Source organism: Aethalodelphis obliquidens, unplaced genomic scaffold (genome assembly GCF_003676395.1).
Source record: "Aethalodelphis obliquidens isolate GAN/ISIS:26980383/991018 unplaced genomic scaffold, ASM367639v1 scaffold2, whole genome shotgun sequence".
Taxonomy (NCBI): domain Eukaryota; kingdom Metazoa; phylum Chordata; class Mammalia; order Artiodactyla; family Delphinidae; genus Aethalodelphis; species Aethalodelphis obliquidens.
Window position 1 is genome coordinate 38763306 of NW_020837946.1, and position 23174 is coordinate 38786479.

The 23174-nt window shown below is 39.1% G+C and overlaps 1 long non-coding RNA gene across 2 annotated transcripts in view; it reads left to right on the forward strand.

Annotated features, from left to right (window-relative positions):
* Window positions 1-22747, forward strand: part of LOC113630186 (uncharacterized) — a 30486-nt gene extending 7739 nt beyond the window's left edge. Inside the window, exons 1-3 of one of the 2 annotated variants that reach the window (XR_003436855.1) lie at window positions 510-1230; window positions 15308-15429; window positions 21164-22747. This is a non-coding gene — a long non-coding RNA (uncharacterized LOC113630186). Of the gene's footprint in view, window positions 1-509; window positions 1231-15307; window positions 15430-21163 lie in introns of those variants that run through there. The other variant, XR_003436854.1, reaches the window with a different exon arrangement.
* The last annotated feature ends 427 nt before the right edge of the window (window positions 22748-23174 follow it).

Below are 23174 nucleotides of genomic sequence, written 5' to 3' on the forward strand. Positions count from 1 at the left end.
GTATGGGACTCTCTGCGCTTCCTGGACTTGGGTGGCTATTTCCTTTCCCATGTTAGGGAAGTTTTCGACTATAATCTCCTCAAATATTTTCTCGGTTCCTTTCTCTCTCTCTTCTTCTGGGACCCCTATAATGAGAATGTTGTTGCATTTAATGTTGTCCCAGAGGTCTCTTAGGCTGTCTTCATTTCTTTTCATTCTTTTTTCTTTATTCTGTTCCACAGCAGTGAATTCTACCATTCTGTCTTCCAGGTCACTTATCCATTCTTCTGCCTCAGTTATTCTGCTATTGATTCCTTCTAGTGTAGTTTTCATTTCAGTTTTTGTATTGTTCATCTCTGTTTGTTTGTTCTTTAATTCTTCTGAGTGTTTGTCCTTTCATTCTTCTATGTCTTCGTTAAACATTTCTTGCATCTTTTCCATCTTTGCCTCCATTCTTTTACCAAAGTCCTGGATCATCTTCACTATCAGTATTCTGAACTCTTTTTCTGGAAGATTGCCTATCTCCACTTCATTTAGTTGTTTTTCTGGGGTTTTGTCTTGTTCCTTCATCTGGTACATAGCCCTCTGCCTTTTCATCTTGTCTGTCTTTCTTTCACTCCCCAATTTTTCTCTTTAGCCTGTTTTCCTCCTAGACATTGAAGTTACATGTATTATCTTTATTTGGATATAAGTATCCTCAAATGTAGAACAGCTCTAAGTAAAATGATGATCATATTCTCCCTTTCTTTATTACCTCCTCACCCAAATTTCCTGGATTCATGTCATCTCCCTTAGTTAACACAGCACTACTTACCCATACTTCACAGCTGGAAATCTCTGGGTTTCATTCTAAAAATTTTATTTCCTTACTGCACATCTGTCTATTAATTATTAATTTCTATCAATGATATTACTTTATATATTTTAGAGTCATTTCCTGTCAATTCTTACTGGTACACATTCTTTCATTTATATCTAGATCGTCTAGAACATCCAGAAAAATGTCAGCAAACTTTTTCTATAAAAAACCAGTTGCTAAATATTTTAAAAGCTTTGCAGGGCAGACAGTGCCTTGTCACAACTACTTAATTCTGCTCTTGGAGTATGAAATACGCAAAGGAATGGGTACTGTTTCCACCATCTTGTAACTATGAAGGAGGTGACAAGGGAATCCTGGAGATGCTGGTCCTGACGTTATTGTCCCACTGAAGCCACTGAAGCAATGGCCGCAGTCATCTCCTTGACTTTTCAGTATGTGATTTTTTAAAATGTCCTATTTGTTTAATCTGCTCTGTTTCAGGTTTTCTGTTATTGGCAGCTAAAAGCATCTTAATTGACACAATCATCAACGTTTTCTGAACTCACATTTCTCATAATGTTATTAGGTGTGTGGCAAAGAAAGAAAGCATATATACCCATTTATGTTTTAGAAACACTACGTTCGACAGTGTTAGACATGTATTTTTACGGCAGGATTGCTTGGGGACCTTACACTGGGAACCTCCGAGTGAGGAACCTAACGTGTATCGTGTTTTATAACTACTTTGACCAAGCTAACATCTCTCTGGATAGTTATCCGTGGACACCTACTGGAAAACATTGTACTAGATGCCAAAGCAATATAGTCCAAAGATCTTTAAAGATCTGGCTTATCCAGGAATAGAATTCAAGTTATTTTGTGGGAACCAGCTCTTATATTGGAGAAGGAATTTGAAAGGGCAGGTTCCTAATTCTTGATCCAAGTAAGACCATTTTCACTAACACTCTTTTTAGCACTGTGAGCTTTGCACCTTTATTAGAAATCATCATTAGGTTCTGATACAACAGACTCTGATTCTCAGTATCTTTGAAACCAGGTAGACGTATGTAGAGGCCTTCCTGGTGGCAGAACCCGCAGTGTGGCCCTTGCTTACTGGTGATTAGTGAAGAAAAACCGTGGAAATATACTGTGGCTTCCCAGGCCATCCATGAGTAGAGAGAGAAAGAAACAAGCCCCAGCATTTGATGACTGGCAAAGCTAAGGAGTGCAGAAACAGAGACAGGGCAGTCAGGCAGAGAACAAAACATAACGTAATAAATCAGCCCCAAGGACTCCCAGTTCTCTCTCAAAGGCAAAGATAAGGTCTAATGCAGTCAGTTTTTCTGCAGAAACCATACCCCAACCAGACAGAGAGTGGTGATAAGCATGGAGTCCCCCAGTTGGCTGGAGCCTGAAAATTGATAATGTTAACCCCTGTGACCTCATCTGGCTACCTTACCACCCACCATCAGAAAATTGTACAGGAGCTGATCACGTTCCCCACAACCGTCTCCCTCACTTTGTCTTTCTCAATAGCCATTGGGGAGTTTGGGTCTTTTGAGCATTAGCTGCCTCTGCTCCTTGCTGGGTTCCTTGCAAGAAACACTGTACTTTCCTTCACCACGATTTGGTGTCAATAGATTGGCTTTGCTGTGTGTCAAGCCAGCAGACCCAAGTTTGGTTTGGCAACACCTCGAAGGTGTTTTCTTGATTGGAAGTCATTAGTATGGCTTTCTGCTGAGGACTCTTAGCTGGCCATGCCTTGCTTGGCTTCCAGAACCAGCAGTCTGCACTCTCACTGCTCCTTCATCTCTATCAATTTAACTCATTTGTAATATATTCCTCACCTAAAGGCAAAGGCCTTGTATTAGCTATCTCCCCAGAAACACAGCCAGTAGTATACAGATATATATATATAAGAGGAGACTTATTATAGAAAATGGCTCATGTGATTTTGGTTGCTGAGAGCCTCCACCATCTGCATCTGTGAGCTGAAGAACTAGGAAAGCTCATGGTATAATTCCAGTCCACATCTGAAGGCCTGAAAACCAGAGGAGCTGATAGTATAAATCCCAGTCCAAGTCTGAAGCCCGGAAAACCAGGAGGGTCAATGTTGAGGGCAGGAGAAGATGGATGTCCCAGCTCAAGCAAAGAGAGCAAACTATCCCTTCCTCTGCCTTTTTGTTTTATTCAGGCCCTCGACTGATTAGATGATGCTCACCTGCATTGGTAAGGGTAATTTTTACTCAATCTACCAATTCAAATGCTAATCTCTTCCCGAAACATCCTCATAGACACACCCAGAAATAATGTTTTACCGGCTATCTGGGCATCCCTTAACCCTGTCAGGTTGACACATGAAATTAACCACCATGGGTCTTCCCATATCTTCTGAATTCTTTCTTATTCATCAAAGCCTTCCTATAAGAATAGAGAAGTTCCAACATTTTCCCATATACATAGTTTCCTCACTACACACACACACACACACACATGCACACACACACACACACACACACAATTTCCTATCATTATTATATAGAAAAGTAAAAGTTTTACTTACAGAAAGCAAATAGGTCTTCTAGCTTATTGAAATAGATTAAGTCCTTTCCTCTAAATATATTACTAAGGAAACTGTTCAATAGTCTCTCTAATGCACAAGGCTAGGTGCAAGTGTAGTCAGCATCAAATGAATAATCTGTCACATTTAGGTCCTATGCCAACTCTATGCTGTGGTCAACTTTCAGAATAAGCAAAAAAAGGGATTGTTTTATAATTAGTTGGAAGGATTCCGCCCTCTGTGGTTCACCACTGGAATTTAAATTTAGTGATTGTAATACCCCTTTTGAAAGGCCAAAAGAAAGATATGTACTAATTATACCAATATTTCTAGCCAGATGGTAAAATGCAAGTGGGTCACCAATTAAAGATACAATTGTAGGTTGTAGAGTCACTCTGGTTATACTGAATAGTAAACAAATGAGTGCAAAATGTATGTGGAGAAAATTATAAGATAGTATTATTGAACAAAGAAAACAATAGATTCCCCATGTCACAGAAGGCATATCACAGACTTATTTTCCCCTATAAATTAATCATCATGAATAAATTTATTAGGCTTTCCTGATTATAATTGAATTAACTGCCTGTAAAGTCATACAAAATCAAATTTTAGAGATGAAACATTGAGATTTATTTGTTTCTTCCTTTGAAAGATGTTGTTAGCCCAATTTATTAAGAACGTGATTGGTTTTTTAATTGGGATTTGCACAAAAAGTCTTCTGAAATAAGTGAATATTTAAGTAATCACAGACTAAAGACCATTGAAAACAAGTTATAAAGGGAGAAAAAGAGCTGTGCCGTTTATTTAGAGGCCTTTTTGGCCGCTTTAACCTGCACGAACATCAATTACTTCTTTCTTTGACAAAACAGCAGTAATCAGCTGTTTGCTTCTTTGATTAGTTCTGGTCCTCATTCATTAAATACTAATGATTAAGCATGGGATACTGCAAATAAACCTGTCTCCTTTCTTCCCAGAAATAGAATAATCACAATGGCCAATGGCTGGGGCCACTTATATCATTAAATTTATACGAGATTTAATTACTTTGGCTTTGCCCCCGTGTCCCAAACAACAGGCACAAATAGTCCCGCAACATTGTATCTAATTATCAGTTTAATTTTGGAAGGTCTTTATGGTATGTGTTTATAGAATGGGTGTGTGTGTCTGTATAAAAAATATCGCCTGTGGGTATGCCTATTCAGGGATATGTAAGATATAAATTAAAGAAGGAAGAATGCAGTGTACTAAGCCCCACTGTGAATCAGGAATTATATTTGGCTCTTTTATTCATGCTGTTTTCATTGAATCTTCACAACTCTGCAAATTGAATACAGTTGGCCCTCTGTAGCCACTGGTTCTGCGTCCATGGATGCAACCAACAGCAGTTGGAAAATATTTGAAGAAAAATCCAGAAGTTTCCCCAAAGCAGAATTTGAATTTGTGTTGTGACAATTGTAGTAGGTATTACAAGTAATCTAGAGATGATTTAAAGTATACTGGAGGCTGTGCATAGGTTATATGCATATATGACATTTTTTATAAGGTCTCGGTCATCTGCAGATTGTGCTGTTCTCAGGGTTCCTAGAATCAATCCTTCGTGGATACTGAGGGTTGACTGTATTATCTTCATTTTGTAGGTGAGGAAACTGAGTCTCAAAAAAGTTAGGCAGGGACTTCCCTGGCGGTCCAGTGGTTAAGACTCTGCACTTCCAATGCAGGGGGCGAGGGTTTGATTCCTGGTTGGGGAACTAAGATCCCACATGCTGCACAGTGGGGCAAAAAATAAATAAATAAAAAGGTTAAGCAGTTTTTCAAAGTTACCTAATTACCATATGTGGGGATTTGAGCTCAAGTTTACCTGACTTCAAATGCCTTCTTTGCCCTTTCTATCACAACAGATTTGAATTAAATTTTCCAGGATTAAATTTTACAAAACAGGAGAAAGTGATTAGAATCTGTATTATTTAAGAAAATGTTTGGGTTACCTTTTAATTTATACATGCTTGATTAAAAACTAAAAATGTATCATAAAGTCAGTTAAACTTAGGATTGAATCATCTAAATGGCAATATTTACAGCATTACAAAATGTAGTGTTGCTAAATAGGAAAGAGAGACATGAATAATTCACTAGTGTTTCCTAGTTAGCCATTTGTACCATGCCAATAGGTATTGTACAGAGTACCTGTATTCACACACAATTTGTTATACGTGGAACAGAAATTGGTATAAAATTTCATAATTCTTTATCTATAACATCTGAGAAACCTCTTGTTAAATAGCCTTCCTAAGAAGACCTTCTTCAGGCAGAAGGGGCTCCGAGGCACCAAATGCCTGATTTGTTGAAGCAACCAAAAGATCTCCAGAGAGAGGTGAGACAAGGGGCTGGAGAGGTGGGCAGAGGCCGTATCAACCAGTTTGGCTTTTACATTAAGGTCATGGGATGCCAGTGAAGAGTTTTCAATGAGAGTTTCACATAATCGTAATTTATGTTTTTCATTGTTTGGACACGGTGTGGAGGCTATCTGAAAGGGGGTAAATCTGAAGGCTGAGACCCACTTAGGAGGATTATCTCAGTCGTCCTGGCAAGAGGTGGTGGTGGCTGAGGAAGCTGAGAGAAAGGGACAGATTCAAGTGAGATTTGAGAGAACTGATAGAGTTCCCTAATTACTTGGGTGTGTAAGATGATGGAGCATATAAAGGATGATTCTCAAGTTTTTCTTTTGAGTAACCATCTCAGTGGTTGTCAATTTAGTAATATAGGGAACAGCAGAGGAGGGGCATGTTTGAGAGAAAGATGAGTTCACCTGTGATGTGTTGCCTGTGATGCTGGCTTTTGGTTATGTGAATTTGGCTCAATGGTGTGGCCAGCCTTGAAGCTACAAATCAAGGCGGGTTGCCCTGCCAGAGTGGTGGTAGATAAAACCTGTCTCTACTTCTGTAAGCGCCTCATTTCCTTCTTTCCTCTCTGCCCACTTCCCAGTTCCTTTAAGGCTTTGTACTCAGATTCTGTCCCTCTTATGAAAACCTTGTCTCAGAAAGCATCTGAAATATATTCATGCAAAAGTGAAAATGACTATTATAAGCTTTAGAAGTCACCCCTAGATGTAGATTATATTTTCTGAAAAATAACCACAGAAATATTTATGATCCCTCATGTTCTTCCACAACCTGGCCCCTCCCCTGGCCACGTCCCCGCTGTGTGACTACGCAAATAGGTGTCATTTGTGGGCTGTCCAAAATGCCTGTGAAAACTAAACAAATACACAAATGCCATCTAAGTTAAACTGGCCAGACTACATTTATTCTTAGAATGGTTAGAAGTGGAAATAACCTCACTATATGTGAGATTTGTAGAGAGTTTTTGTCAAAATGATAGCAAATGTAAATAAATTTTATTCCAGTTTCTGGATACAGAAAGTTCACATTTACTTTGAACCTAAAGTAAACCCTCTGTGAATTAGATGAATTTCTCTTTAAAATAATTCTTTACTTTCACTCAGGATGCATAGTCTAAACCCAGTTCTTAAAAAGGCAGGCATTTATAAGTCAACCTTCTGAGTAGAAACTTTAGTAATTATCTCCTGTGGCTATAAGAACGTCTCAAACACATTTAAAGAAATTTGATACCAAACGGTGCTTTGCAGCCAGGAAAACTGTCTTGCCAAGAACATGGTGGGTCCTTAGTGATACATTTTAACTATGAAAAATGAGCCAATGTCTGAACATTCCCCACAATGTTCTGAGTACTCTTTTTAAGTGACAGCTTTATTGAAACATAATTTGCATACCAAATAGTTCACCTATTTAAAGTGTACAATTCAGTGGTTTTTAATGTATTTACAGAATTGTACAACCATCACCACTATCTAATTCCAGAACATTTTCCTCTCCCCACAAAGAAAACCCAAACTTCTCAGCTCTAGGCAACCACTAAACTACTTGTGTCTCCATGGCTTTGCCTAGTGTATACATTTCATATAAATGGAATCATAAAATAAATAATTTTTTGTGACTAGCTTCTTTCACTTAGCATCATGTTTTCAAGGTTCATCCATATAGTTGTATATATCAGCACTGCATTCCTTTTTATTGCTGAATAATTATCTGCTGTATGGATATAGCACATTTTGTTTACCCATTCATCAGTTATTGAACATTTAGGTTGTTTTTACTCTGGCTGTTAAGAATAATGTTGCTGTGTACAAGTTTTTGTGTGGATATATGTTTTCATTTCTCTTGAGTGTATAACTAGGAGTAGAATTGCTGGGTCATATGGTAACTTTATGTTTAACCATTGAAGAACCACCATGTTTTCCAAAGTGACTACATCAAATTACATTCCCACCAGCAGTATGTGGGTTCCAATTTCTCCACATCCTCCCCTATACTTGTTATTGTCTTCTTGATAATTGCCATTCTAGTAGGTATAAAGTTAAATCTCTTTGTGGTTTTGATTTGCACTTCCCTGATGACTAATGATGTTGAGCATCTTGTCATGTGCTTACTGGCCACTGGTATATTTTCTTTGATGAAATGTCTATTCAGATGTTTTGCCCATTTAAAATTGGGTTATTTATCCTCTATTAGTGATTTTAGGAGTTTTTTACATAATCTAGATAAAAATGGGTCTCCTTAATTTCTGAGGAACTGCATCAAAGAAAATAAATGTAAGATAAACCAAAATATTTTGTGTCAGCACCCAAAACTGAGACACACACTTATATGTACTAATATATATATAAGGTACAATTCTTTCATGGTTTAGCAAGAAAAGCTCCTCATTACTTGAAATTCAACAGAACACTCAAAGAGTGTACAAATGTACAATAACAGGAAACAGTTAAGCAAATGACAATAGTGAAGTGTGCTCCACGACCTTGGATAATTCTGTGATACACTACGTGTAAACGCCTGCGCACACATACACACACAGAGACAGTGTAATCGCACCCAGTTTAAAAAAATACATGTAGGAAAAAGTCAAGAAAAAATATGCCAGTATACTAATCATATCAGCACATGGGCAGTGGAATGATAGGTGATATTTCCCCATGCTTTCCAGTTACCTACGATAAGCACGCATTTCTTTTACAGTCAGGCATTTGATGGGGGGAGGGGGCAAAGCTGCTTTAGCAATAATGCAAAAAATGTACAACTAAAATAGTATACTGTCTTTAACAAATTCTGATGATTTTGGAAGTTCTTCATGGCACTTTATTATATATCTTTTTGAGTAATGCCAGCAAGTTAGAGTCATCTTACCTGCAAAATCCCACAACCATTTATCTTGGACTTTATTCCTCCAAGAGTTTAAGATGCTTCTCGGAGGGTAGCTTGGCACACTGAAACATATTTCCTTGTTCATAAACAATACTTTACAGTATTAACACATTCCTCTACTTTGAAATGTCTGTTAAAACCTGATCAAAGACAATTTTTCTTTGCTTAGCTTTGTTTGCTTCATATATTATTGAAAGAGGGGCCTAAAAAGCTTTGAAAAACGTATTTTGTACCACCATAACTCTATGCAGCTTCTTTTGTCTCGGAGGCCAGGGATATTCCCATGATGCAGGCAGGCCATGGGTCTCTGGCCACAGTTCTTGCAACTGCTATCATTTCATGACAAACCACTAATTGCTGAGGAATTCACTGGGAGCTAAAAAAGAACTTTTCTTCACCATATACTCCTTGAGCTCTCCAGCAGATTTCTCTTGTCCTCAGGCCCCCACTTCTCATTATCCACGGCAGTTCTCATTCCCCGCTCTCCACGTGAATGTATTTTAAGGGAAAACTGACTTCTGAAAAACAAAATGTTCTGGTGGGTTTGGATCCGCGGTGATAGAGCCATGTTGGCACCAAGCTGTGGACACATGTCCAGACTGCAGTTTGTAAATGTGATAGCAATTTTGCTAAAAATAAGGACTTTCTTTGCAACTTATAGAGGTATGGGTAGAGGAGAAGCTGGAGTTGTCCTTTATTTTTCAAATGCCCTTTCATTTCCTGCTGTGTGCTGATGTTTCAAAGCCTCCACATGAATTAAAGTTCCAGTGAGATTTGCCATAGCGGTTTCTTGGGAATGTCCATAAATATTTTTTTGCTTTGGTTTTTGTTCTCAGCAGAAAGTGTTGCTTGTGATTATCCCTTTTCTAAATTATATCTCTTTTTAAGATCTGAAAAAATAAGCTTTTGTGTTTCTCAGGAAGCAAACTTTTTTTTTTCCCTGCCCTGCTCAGGACTGAGGGGTTTTACTTTAAGAACATGGAGCTAGAGTTTTCAATTACTGATTTGACACAAAGGCAACAGTGAATTTACCAACGTTTTCCTGGTTTAAGTCAACTTTTCTTACATTTTTCCTGTAAGTGATCATTGTTTTAGCAGGTTAGTTATTTTACCACATAAAGCGGTCACTGTTCCTCATGCTCAGGCGCTGAATAAATCAGGCCCTTCCTTGTGTTGGGACCCTCATCCCCCGGCTTCAGCAACATTTACCAATTCACTCAGCGACTTTCATCCATCCAGGGACTTAAGAGTTTGGTAACATTTAAGCAACCTTAAAAAAGAGAAAAAAATCATGAAATTCAAAGAGGACCCCTTGAAGCCTAACTCCTGCTGGGCTCTGGGTCACAAAGCAGTGAGTGTATTACTCCCCAAGGCTTGGCAATATTAACTATGGTGAATGGGGCCTCTTCTTCCACTGCTTTTTTTTTTTTTTTAAACAAAAGGATTCCATTAAGGCAAACACACACACACACACAAAGTAGGAATGCAAGGGCATTTCCACGTTCAATTCCTTTCCAAGGACTGCACTTTTTATTCCCTGGGGAACTTGAGCAACGTGGAGGAACGTGGGCGGTTGTTGACTGATTTTGCTGTTTGTCGTTCCTCCTCTGGTTTAGCCACAGAGGACTGAGCAGGAGGCTTTGGATGTACCAATCCCATGATGAACCTATGGCTGGGAATTATAGCTTAAGTTTATTGAGTATTTATTTGCCACGTGTAGTGCAAATTCTACTTTTAGCCCTCTTTTCTCATTTAAATCTCACAACCCCTGGAAGGGGTAGATATTGCACGTTATTGTTATCCCTGTTTTGCTGGAGTTCAGTGAGTTGGCCAAAGTTACACAGCCTATGAGGGGCAGTGGCAGGAATTTAGTGCAGGCCTCCCCGGATACCAATGAGTGTTGGCTTTCTACCCCTATTATTTTGGACTAGACTACAAAGTACCTACATCTGTCAGCTCTTCCTATTATTTCCATGTGCTTCCCATGGACAGGAGTGCAAGTTTGCAAATCTCAGCTCTCCACTGAAATAGTGCACAACCACTATATTATATAAAATGTCTATGTGTTTACAGTGTCTTCAACAAATATTACATTCTATATTGACACTAAATTGATAAAAACTCGTAAAGTATAACTTTTAATAAAGTTACTCTCACAGAGATTATAAGGTGAATGCCAATATCTATTTGCTTTAATAACATTTAGAAATTTATACAAGTTTAAGAAGCATTACATTATAGTTCATATGTTTTTAAAAATTATATTATAGTTTATAATTTCTATTAAAGTGGTAAATGCATTCACCATAGAAAATACAGAAAAAAAAATTTTTTTAAATTTACAAATCAAATTAGATCTCTTATTTAGGGATAACTGCTGCTAATGATGATGACCCTTTTACTTAATATATCATAAATATATTCTTGCCACAAAATATTGTAACATATTTAATGGTTATATACTATATCATTGTATGGATATAGCATCTTTTATTTACTCAATCCCCTATTTTTGGACATTTAATTTTTTTAACTGTTCATTATTGAAAACAATACAGCAATTATCCTTGAAGGCAAATCTTTGCGTACGTTCATAATTATTTCCTTTGAAGATAATTTCTTAAAAGTAGAATCTCAAGGTCAAAGGATACATAAAATATCAGGGTGTTTTTCCTTCTGGAAAAATTTTACTAATATTTTAAGGCCCAACATCTAAGTGAGAGATCCTGTTACCCCACCCTTGCCAATGTTGGTTATTATCAATTTTCAAGAGATTATCAGTTTTATAGGAGAAATATATTTTATTTTTCATTTCTTTTATCATTATGAGGCCAGGCATCTTTTTGTGGTTTATCAGCTATTTGTACTTCTCTTTTTATTACATTTTGAGAAGAACAATTAAAAAAAAATTTGGTGCAGTCTGAGCAACATCAAATATTGTGATGATAGGTTAACAAAAAAGCTTTAGATTATTTTTTGGGGGGGAGTCTGATTCCTTTATATAGATGCCACAGGCATAGAATTTGGGGTTTGGGGGGTCAAACCTTAAAATTTGACACCTAGCTGTGGCTTTGGTCAGCTTGGTGGGCTTTTCTGCTCTGGATGGACGTGCACCTGGGCACTACATGAACATCTGAAAAACTGTGCAAATAAATAACTAATCAGACCCAAAGTAGACCTTTTCCTGACCTGACTCAAAACTAAAATGCTGAGTTGCCAGGTTATTTGTGGCTATAAAAATATTATTGGCAAATAGTCTGGGGCTATCAAATTCAGTTCCATCTATAACTGAATTAGAGACCCACATCCTTTTCTCCAAGGAGATTGGTGTACCAAACCTGTCTTTGACGTTGGATAGTACTAAACAGTATTTCAGCCAATGAACAAAGTTTCTATTTGGAAAATGTCAAGGGTGATAAGCATGGAAGAGTAGTAATATCATTATTTTCTATCTAACCAACTTAATAATTGGACATGAACGGTGGGAAAATTTCTGCCAAACAAATACAAATGTTCTGTCCTGAGAAAGTGAGTTAGTTTTGTGGAATCTTAAAGGATTCAAAACAAATGCAAAACAAAATATTTCAGATGGTGGCAGTTATAGGTGGAGAGTCCCATGGAAATGTGCATATGTTTCAGGATGGAAAAAAAAAAAAGGACCTGTTTCTGAATGGCCAAAATAATGCCAGCTATTATTCCCCCTTGTGTGGTTGGTGTACTATCTAGAATTCGAAAATCATCATTTGAATTGGAATATCTGCTTTCATTCCTTCCCCAGCCCTGTGGGCTCATGCAGGCTCACACTCTTCAGTCAGGATTGCAGTTCCTCTGCCCTGAATTCCTCAAGGTACCAAACTTTTCATGTCCCACCTCCAACACTGAGTCTGGTACAGAGCAGTTGCTCACCAAGTGTGGATCATGAAATGAAAGCACAAACCTGCTGACACATGCCAGAATAAAGCATTCAGGGAGGTGATCCTGGCATCATCACCTCCACTGTCAGGCAAGAAGACAGAGGCTGATAGAGTTGAGATTTATCCAAGGTTGTAGAGTTACGGACAGAGCCAGGACCTGAATTCACATCTCCTGGTCCTAGAATTATGTTCTTTCAACTGCAAAAGAAAACCAGCGTATGTATTTTTAAGCCTCTATTCAGTATCATAAAAGTAGATTTATTAATATTATAAGGGTTATTTTTCCATTCTGTATTTATTTATAACTTCTCTCATTTCCCAGATAATTCAAAGCAACCGATGAATGTACAATGAGAGAGACAGAAAAGATTATGTACTGGGAAAATATACACCAGAATTATAATAGCTAACATTTCATGAGCACTATGTGCCAGGAATTGTTCTGAGTGCTTTACATAGGTTGATTCATTTAATACACACAATGACTCTGTGAGGTAGGTACGACTGTTTTACAATTTTACAATCGTAGGAAATGAAACACAGAGAATTCCAGTAACTTTCTCAGGTCACAAAGCTAGTATGTGGTGAAGCCTAGCTATAAACCTACGTAGTCGTGGCCTTCAGAGCCCTGCTCAAGGGACCGAGCTAGCCCGCCTTCTAGGTATCCTTGGGGTCTATACTTCTCCGACTTCTATCTTCAGATCTTTGCCCTGGGAAACCATGCCCCTACATCTACCCTCACACATGGTTCTGAGAACCAAACTCTAGGGCCCTCTCTCAGACTTATTACACTTCCACTTTCATATGTACATATTTATTGAGATCAGAGTTTGGTAAGATTTTTTTAGTTCTCAGGAGGCGGCTTGATCCATTGTAAGTCTAGGCTCAAATTTTGAGCTCCCTTATTTACTGGTCGTGTGATCTTGGGCAAGGCACCTATCTTCTTTGTGCCTCAGTTTCCTCATCTGTTGAATTTTGACAATACTAGTAACTATCATATGTTTAGTGTGAGCATTAAATCTGACTATGGATGAAAAGCACTTAACACAGTACTTGGCACATAGTAATAATTGATACTAGCTATTATAATTAATTATAAGAAAATATAACATTTTTAGATCTTTACAGTTAGGCCCCAGTGTGGTCACTTTCTCAGAGAAGAATTGGAATCATCAGGATTAAGAAAATAAAATCAGGTCTACATAATGTAACCACTAACTGCAGGTTACTGTTAATTAAACCCAAGCTTTTGGTTCAATTGCCTGACTTAAATTTGGTAATTCTAGCTCATCCAGCCTCAGGTATAATTTGTCTTTTGAATTTTTATATCTACAGGCTTTCTAGATTTGTTTATTGTGTTTAAAAATTTAAAGTATAGTGCTAATGATAGAAATTGTAGAAATGTATAAAGGGAAAAAAGTCATTTATAATCTCATCTTCTAACAAAGTTAAGAAATGGATAAATCTTAATTCTCAGTTGTGGCACACTGTTGTCATGGGCTCAGGCACGGACATCTTTTATTTTGTTTATTCATTACTATATAACATAATGAATAGCAAAAGACCCCATGCCCTGTCAGGAAGTAGAATGCTACCAGTAACTGACCTCTATCTACTTGTTTTTCCCCTGTTCCTCCTAACTCTGTGCCTCCCTGCCAGAGATAACTACTGTCCCACATTTTTGTGTTTATCACCACTCCTTTTCTTAATTTCGTAATGCACACACATGCACATGTATACATATGTGTATCTAAATAATGTAATATTTTGTTTAGTTTGTTTTGGTATATTTATTAAGATTCATCCATGTTGGCTTATATGACGCAAGTCCACTCATTTAACAATTTTATAATATTTTATCATGTGCCTATACCACAACTTATTTATCCTTTCTTTTGTAATGGACATTGGGAGATATATTTCTTTCAGTCTTTAAAATAATATGTTTTTTAATGTTGTTATGATCAAATGCTGAACACAATTTTGCTTCTGCCTTCTGCCCACCTCTGTACTTGTCATTATATTTAAGAATTTTCTCATTTTTTTTATAAATTTTAGAGACAGTAACATCCTTCAGTGGATATATCATAATTTACTTAACCATCTTGCTATTATCAGGCATTTAGGTTGTATCTCATCTTGGCTAACATAATTACCATGTAAACAAATATTATTGAACATAAATATGTTTTGTGAATTTTGTGTTATTTCCTGAAAATGATTTCCAGAAGCAGAACCCCTGAGTCAAATACCCAAACATTGTAGGACTCTTGTATATACTGCCAAATTAGTTTCCAATGCATTGGACTAATTAAAACTCTACCAGCAATGATTCAGAGTACCATAGAAATACCAAATTAAAATCTGGGAATTCAGAGGATAGAACCTGTCCAGACATGCTTGGCAACAATAAATTGGTCTGGGAAAACTAAATGCAAAAGAGTAATACACTTAACAATCATCAATGAAGTCTTTACATTGACTCCTTTTAGGAAATGTTGAAACAAGAACAATTTTAGATGTCAAGTATTAAAACAAGAAAACCTGGATCATTACTATTTTAGTTCTACTATGTCAAGTATATGACTGTTTAGAATCATCCAGATAAATGAACAACATTTTCTATTTTTCTTTCTGGATATTTGATCAGTTAAGTAGAACCAGAATTAAATCAACATACTGCCACAATGCAAATTGTTTTGGGAATTTTTGAGTTTCATGCTTTGCATTTACCATAAATTAGCCTCCTACTTCCCTTTATGTATTTCAGGATTTTGTGTTCTTGAAGGCATTCTTCCGTTTACTTTGCATCATGAAATCTACAATGTCCTATCTTTAAATAACTACCTAACTTCACTGAAACCCTGTCACCTCTAAAAGGATTCAGATGAGGTAATTTTTGTTCCCTTGGTGTAAAAATGCCTACTGTTCTATAGATTATTGAAAAAACATCTCAGTCTCCATTGCAGTGCCAACCAACAAAGCACAATGGAATCTGCAGGCATCATCTCTCCTGAAGGGAATCCTAACAAATTTAACATGGAGTTTAGTACTGACTATCTGTATGCAAGAACTGATGGAATCATTTTGTTCCATTATATCCAAAATCAATAACAACAAAGTGAGTCAATAGTGATTAGAAAAGCCCAATAGCCAAAACATAATATACGCCTTTTTGTCTAGAATGGTTGTAACACCGTGTCCCATACGTGTTTTTAAAAGAAGGTGTTAGTTCAGAGAAAGGTCAAAATAATTATAGAAACAGATAAAAGCCATTCAAAATATTGGTCTTCAGCTAGGGGAAGCCAAAAGATCTTGCTTCCAAATCAACTCTTTGAAATCCCAAGTTTTTTCACTAGTTCATGACTGTTGGATCATAATTTATAAAGTTTTTATTTTTTCTTTTGGTATCTTTCCCACAGACAGACACACTTTTCACTTTGCCCTATGTTTTCATCCACCCCTTGGTATAGGTTTGAATGCTGCTTGTGTCATTTAATTTTACACCAAAAACAATGTTTTTGAAATATAAAATTCTCCTGTAGTTTATATCAATGGATCAGGCCACTTGTCCTAAATTGTTTTTATTTCCTTTTAAAATATCATTAGACGACCAGTCTTTGCCATCGCTTAACCTTTTCCTCAGAGGAATTTATGGATTAGCAATGGTTTTTCTCTCTGTGTTTGAATTTCTTCATCTGTAAAATGGAGATTAAAAACAGTACCACTTCATATAGCTAAGGTTGAATGAGTTACATCAAGTCCTTAGTGTAATGACAGGCTCAGAGAAAATGTTATATGAGTTAGTATTTTTATTTTTATTCCACCTAATACAAATATCTATGCTAACGAAATCTCCAGTAGGTTCTAAATACCTCCCGACTGTTGAGAAACAAACAATCAGAAAATAATAACACTAGAGGCACAAAATGACAATTATTGACCCTTGATTCATAAACATTTATTTAGTAGTTACTCTGAGCAAAGAAAAATATTAAATAAATGAATGTGCTTCCAGGTCAGAAGATTTTGAGCAAGAGAGTGAGGGTTACAGACATTAGCACACTTCACCGGAAGGACAGCCTTCCTCTATTTTGGAAGGTTTTTCTCTCTGATGCAGTTGTCTGCTCAAAGGGGACCTTGGGGAGGGAATGGAGGATGTGTATGTTTGCTACACACATCACCTACCATCCCTCTTCTTACTAATACAACCTAGAAAGTAGGCTGCCAAGTACTTTCAGGAGGGGCTGGCCCTTCTGCTATACCAGAGCTGAATGTTAATTCCATTCTCCTCAGTGACTGATTTAGAAATAGAGGAATCATTCAATTCTTGCTAATGCCACTAGAGGCAAAGTTTACTTGGGAACTTCTGGGAAATTATTCCTGTTACCTAAAAAGGGACACATGAAAGAAATGACTTTATCTTCCAACCTTTGGACATTAATGTGGAGGGATATAGTGATTTGAAGCACAGCCACCATTTTTGACCATGAGTGGACCAACCTGAAAAGATAAACCTTCATGCTGAGGATGGCAGAGCAGGAATTTGGAAAAACAAAACACTTGATCTCTAATGAGGTCTCTGAGCTGCTGAATTAGCCAACCTATAACACCTTGGCTCTGTTACTCTGATTTTAATATGTAAGATAACAGATCCCTTAAGCCATTTTGGGTTGAGACTTCCGTTACTTGCAGCAGGAATATCTAAACGAAGACGAGGAGGTAGGGGGCAGGTCTCACCTGGTTAGCCAGAAATATTAGTTTCTTATTTCTGGTGTAACACATTTCTACAAACTTTGGCTTAGAACAGCACAATTTTTTTTCTCTTACAATTCTGGACTTCAAAAGTCTAAATTCAAGCTGCTGGCAGGGCTGAGTTCCTTCTGGAAGTTTAGGAGAGAATCAGATTCCTTGCCTCTTCCGGCTTCTAAAGGCTGCCTGTATTCCTTGGCTGTGGCCCCTTCCTCCCATCACTGCGGGCTCTTGTTCCCATCAGCACCCTCCCATTGCTGACTCTGATCTCCTTTGCCCTCTTATAAGGGCACTGGGCCTCCCTGGATAGTTCAGGGCAGCGATCCCCATCCTTTTAGCACCAGGGACCAGTTTTGTGGAAGACAGTTTTTTCCACAGACCTGGGGGGTGTAATAATACAAGCGATGGGGATCCTGCTGTGCAGGCCGGTTCCTAACAGGAGGGCTGGGGACCCCTGGTCCAGGGTAGCCTCCCCATCTCCAGATGCAAAGTCCTTCTTGTCATGTGAGGTAACACAGTCACAGGTTCCGGGGATTAGGGCGTGGCCATCTTTGGGGACATCTTTCAGTCTACCACTTCAGGTAAACTGAGCCAACCCTGGACACGAAAGGGACAAGAACTGCTGTCACAGCCAGGTCACCCGTATACTCTTGTGGAGAGAATGAGTGTGAGGAAGACATTGTTAAACTGCAATTTTTGTCTCCTTTATCTTACCAGTGTCTGCTGTAATCTTGGTTTCTAGTTGGTAGCCCTAATTTAGCCCAGGATGATCAGTCCTTCTTGCCTCATCTCCATAATAATGACATTTGACATTTAAATTGAGTCTCTACTCTGTGCTCTATTTTAAGAACTTTATCCGCACTAACTAAATTAATCATAATAAGCCTCTGCAGTTGTTGCTACTGCTAAAACCATTTTACAGATGAGCAAATTCAGCTGCAATTGCCTCGATTCACGCAGCTTACCACGAGTGAGTGCTTATTTTCTCTACTTATTAGGAGCTGGTAGCCTGTGGCTTGTAGCACTTTTCCAGAGATGGAAAGTAACTTCAGGTTCCTACCACTGAGAACCAGTAAGGCCAATAAGGATGCCTTTCATTGCAATTTTCACCATATCCAATGGGGTTTAAACAATAGGAAGTATATCCTCTCCCTAAACAAGAAGTTCAGAGGTAGGGTTGCGGGAAGGGTTAATTCAGCTGCTCAGTCATGTCAAGGTTCCTTTTATTAGGGAGGAAAGCCTTTCCCAAAGCCTGTAAGCTGTGTTTTTTTTTTGTTTGTTTGTTTTGTTTTGTTTTTCTTTTGGACTTGATCCCTACACCCATCACTGGCCAAGGGGAATGGCCAGTCATGAGTCATCCCTGGGCCTGAGCCTAACTACTGTGAGCACATTGCTGCCTGAGCCCTGAATGAGGCCATGGGTCTGTCAGCACAGGGGGGTGAGAGGGAGACAAGGGGGCATGCTGCCTGGGACACGTACCCTCACAGAGTGCAGAAGGGAAGCTGCCCAACACACTTATGACAAACGACTCTCCAGCCTATCCCAGGGTATCTCCTACCACGTGGAAATAATAGGCCCCGGGCCCATTCGCTGCTGGGATGAGAACAGACTTCATAGCTGCTCCTCAGCTGGGACAGGGGTGGTAGCACGTGCTGCAGGGCAGGGGGCGTGCTGCCCTCACAGCCTGCAGAGTATCACTGGAAGTGGGGTTTGCCTCCCTCCTTATCAGCCCAACTCAAAGGACCCCTGCAGTAAACAGTTGTCAGCAACTTGGAGGATACTATTTTTTCACAAAGAAGGAAGAAGTTCTTGTCATGGCCCCAATATGCACCTTTTCTGATAGGGGACCTTTCATATTGACCGGAATCTTTTTGAAGTCTTTTTACATTTTTCCCTGAATAACCTATTTTACCTAGAGTAAAGCACGTGGCGCCTAATTTATCTTCCCAGAGCAGAGGCAGAGCTGAGTCACCGACACAGGGACTCAAACCTTCACTGCCTTGTGGCCTCGGGGGCCAAGGCGGAGCCTCTGTGCACGGAGAGCTAAGTTCTCCTGCTCCCACAGTATCAGCTTAGGTCAGAATCCAACTCCGGACGTTTGACTCATGTGTCATAGAGGCGTGTCAGAGTTATTGAACAGATCATTCCAGCATCAGTGTTCCTGTTGCCAATGGACCATGTCCACGTTCATTTCTTAAGAAAAGTAGGACTGTTTAGCCTGGAGGTTCAATCAACTAGATGAGCATATTGAAGCCGTGTCCCTTCTGACCGTCTGAATATCCAAACAAGGCTCAGAACAGCCTCCTGTTCATTGATCAGTAAGCAGATAAAGGGCTGTCTTCTGGGGAGCACTGCTCCTGCTGTGATGGCCTAGCCCACACCTCTGGCACATCCAGGGACAGGAGGGCTGGAACTGGTTGGCACATTCAAAATCCGAAAGGAGGCAAGTGGCAGGGGCCACCTCTGGTTCTGACCTCGGCTTGTGTCACTGCGTCTCTTTCCTCCACTACCGTTCTGCTTTTCTCTTGTTGATCAAAGTCCTGGGAGTGATTACCCCTCAGCAAGCTCAGTAGTGCCCTTTGTACAGGTGGGCTCCTCCTTGAAGTTTGAGCCAGAGGGTGTTTTATGTGCAAATACGACCTTAAGAGTCTGAGTGGTTTCTGATAACTCCTAATAAACGGTCTTGTGGGTCAGCAGAGTCAAGGATGAGGTTAGATGGGGAAGTTTGGGTTTGGGGAATTATTAAGAGCTTTTTGGCCCATTCGGTCACGGGGGTGCTCCCACAGTCACCGCTCTGTGGAGTCGCCTTCACTCTCTGGTCACTTTCACAGGCCTCGACCAGGACTTGGCCAAAGCGCTCAGGTGCTGGAGCATCTGAGAAAGTCCGCCTGCGTGTTGGTCACCCATGGAGAAAGCTAAGGGGAGGTACTGGCCAGAGTCTGTTTTTCTCTCCCTCACCCCTCCCCTCCCCTTACAAGTATTGCTTTGCACTTGTCCTTGCTGCTTTGTAAATCCACACATGCTGGCGGGTCTAAGATAATTCCTCTAATTGAAAGTGAGAGGTTATCTCCTTTGCTTAGTTTAGCGTGAGTCACTGGTATGTCTGAGAAGTGAAGTCCTAGCCTGTTATTGACACTGGAAACTGCACAAAAGGAACAAATCTCTGAAGTTGAGAACACACATCGTGGCTCTCACACCAGTGGCGCCCTGGCTGCTCGGAGGGATGGAAAGAAAGTCAAGTCCCTAAGGTGGAGGTTATTGTGAAAATCCCAGGTTTTATTAGAGAGGTCTCTTGAGTACATAACATAGTGAACTTTAATATTATGGATTTGAAGGAAAATATTTCCTTTGTAGTAGGAAGCCTCTGTTATGTTTTGGAGGAATTTTCCAGTAAATCATCTAACAGCTGCTTTACTGTACAGGCCTTGAAATTTTATCCTTTCATTGGTTACATACTCCCTTGCTTTTGGAAACTTCACATGCTTCTCTTTACCAGTAATATTTTGTTCCCAAAATATCAGCTCCTGGGGAGGATTTAATAAAGGCTGACCCAACAAGAAATGTTTTTGAGCAAACCTTCTGGATATCTTTGGCTAAGTACCATGTCCTATTCAAGTACATCTCTATGTAAGATTATTATTAAAACCAAAAAGCCAACCTATAGAGATAATGATATTGTGACAAAATGATCAGCTTCTTGTAACAGAAAAGAATTTTGTATCTGTATGGAAACAGTGACTATAGTGGGTGCTTAGAAGTGGTATACTCTGTTTGTGTGTGTGTGTGTGTGTGTGTGTGTGTGTTGGAGGAGTGGAAAGGTGTGATGGGACAGAGCCTTGGCAGAAACATGACCAGTGGAAACTCTCTTCTTCAGATTGCAGATGGAAGATTCCCTTCACCGAGGAGAGCCACTAAGTAAACCCCTCCAACGGGGATAGAAACGGATAGCTTGGTCAATGCCATGTTACTGAAATGAGTCTGTGATTCTCCAAGTTTGTTCCACATGAAGGTCACCTGGAAGGTACATGTTACAGAACAGTCATGATGTTTTGATTTCTAGAAGGGGGCTTCTGGCCAATGGGGATTGAAAAATAGAAAAAGAAAATGAGGCTAGAAACTCACCAAGCATGACTTCAGTTCCTGGGACTGAGTTATTGTTGAAATCCTTTAAGAGAGGAAGATTCCCCACTGACAGTACGAGAAGGAAGTGTAGGGGAAGAGGGAAGAGCAAAAGGCTTTGCTCTAAGAGGCCCATCGGATGTTGGTTACAGTGTGTTATTAGGCAGAAATATAGGAGGGCAGGTGGCTTAGAGAGGAGCTGGTCCATGAAAACATCTTCAAGGAGGTTTTTTCAGTGATAAATTAGAAAGATTAAGAGCAGGAGAAAAGAAAAAAAGACTTGAAGACAGGGCACAGGAACTATCAAAACTGAAGCACAGAAAGCAAAAACTGGAGGGAAAAAAGTGGATGGAGCCTCAGGGACCCATGGAACAGGTCAAGCAATCAGTGTGTGTGTGTGTGTGTGTGTGTGTGTGCGTGTGTGTGTGTGTATGTGTATGTACACAGGGTTCACTCTTTGTGTTGTACATTCTATAACAAATGTATAATTACATATATTCACCATTATGGTATCAATTTGTTAATGTTGTAATTAGAGAAAAGGTTATAAAAACAAAAATAATGATTTTGTATACACTATAGTGATAAGTATTTCATAGACTGTAGTGAAAGGCTTTTGCTTAATTTCACTGAAAGTAGAATAACTCTGAGAGTTCATTTCTATTTATTGCTTCTACTAATAATACCAATCTTAACCTAGAAAAATATCCTCTTTCCCTGTTAGTTTATGTATGCATCCTTTGGGTCTGAGAAGGCAATTAATTTCGTCAGGGTCATTCTTCTCCAAAATACAGAACAACTGGAATATTTTTGCATCTGTTCAATTTCACGCCTATAACTCTGCCAGGTATCTTTGGGGGATACCAGGCCTGGGAGAGTCAGGGAATGCTGTAGAGGAAGTGATCTTTGAACTGGGACTTAAACATAGTAAAAGAGAGAATAGCATTCATGCAAACAATAATGGTTAATACATTAGAAGATGATACCATGTGAATTCTTGTTTTAAAAAAGAATAGACCATTTTAGATGTTTGAGCAAAAGCTTAATTGATATAATGCCTTTGAGTTTGGCTGGAATAAAGTTAAAGAAAAATACAAAGGAAAAGTAAACTCAGTCAAAATGTGTAGGATCACAATCTGAGTAGAAGTTCTATGTTGCACAATATAGAGACTGCATAGGGAAGAGAATGGTGGGAGATAAGCATGGATTGGTAAGGAGGAGGGAGTTGAAAGATACTCTACTGAAATAGAATTGGATGACACCAAACCCAAGATGGAGTCATTCTGCATTATTTTAGTGTTTGGTTTTTTTTTTTTTGCGGTACGTGGGCCTCTCACTGTTGTGGCCTCTCCCGTTGCGGAGCACAGGCTCTGGACGCGCAGGCCCAGCGGCCATGGATCATGGGCCCAGCCGCTCCGCGGCATGTGGGATCTTCCCGGACCGGGGCATGAACCCGTGTCCCCTGCATCGGCAGGCAGACGCTCAACCACTGCGCCACCAGGGAAGCCCTCTGCATCTATTTTTTAAAAACTGTCACCATTACCTGAATATTCTTTTTTTTTTTACCTGAATATTCTTTAAAAAATGCATCACCATACAACTCTTTTGAAAGTAATGCTTCTTCAGTTCTATTTATTCGTATTTGAAGGTACGTTCCTGTACTGTTTTCTTGAAGAACATGGAACCTTGTCTAGGTGCTTAGAGGAAAGGTGGGGCCCACCTAAAGCAGAGTCACACTTCAAGAGGGTCACATCACAGAGCTGCTA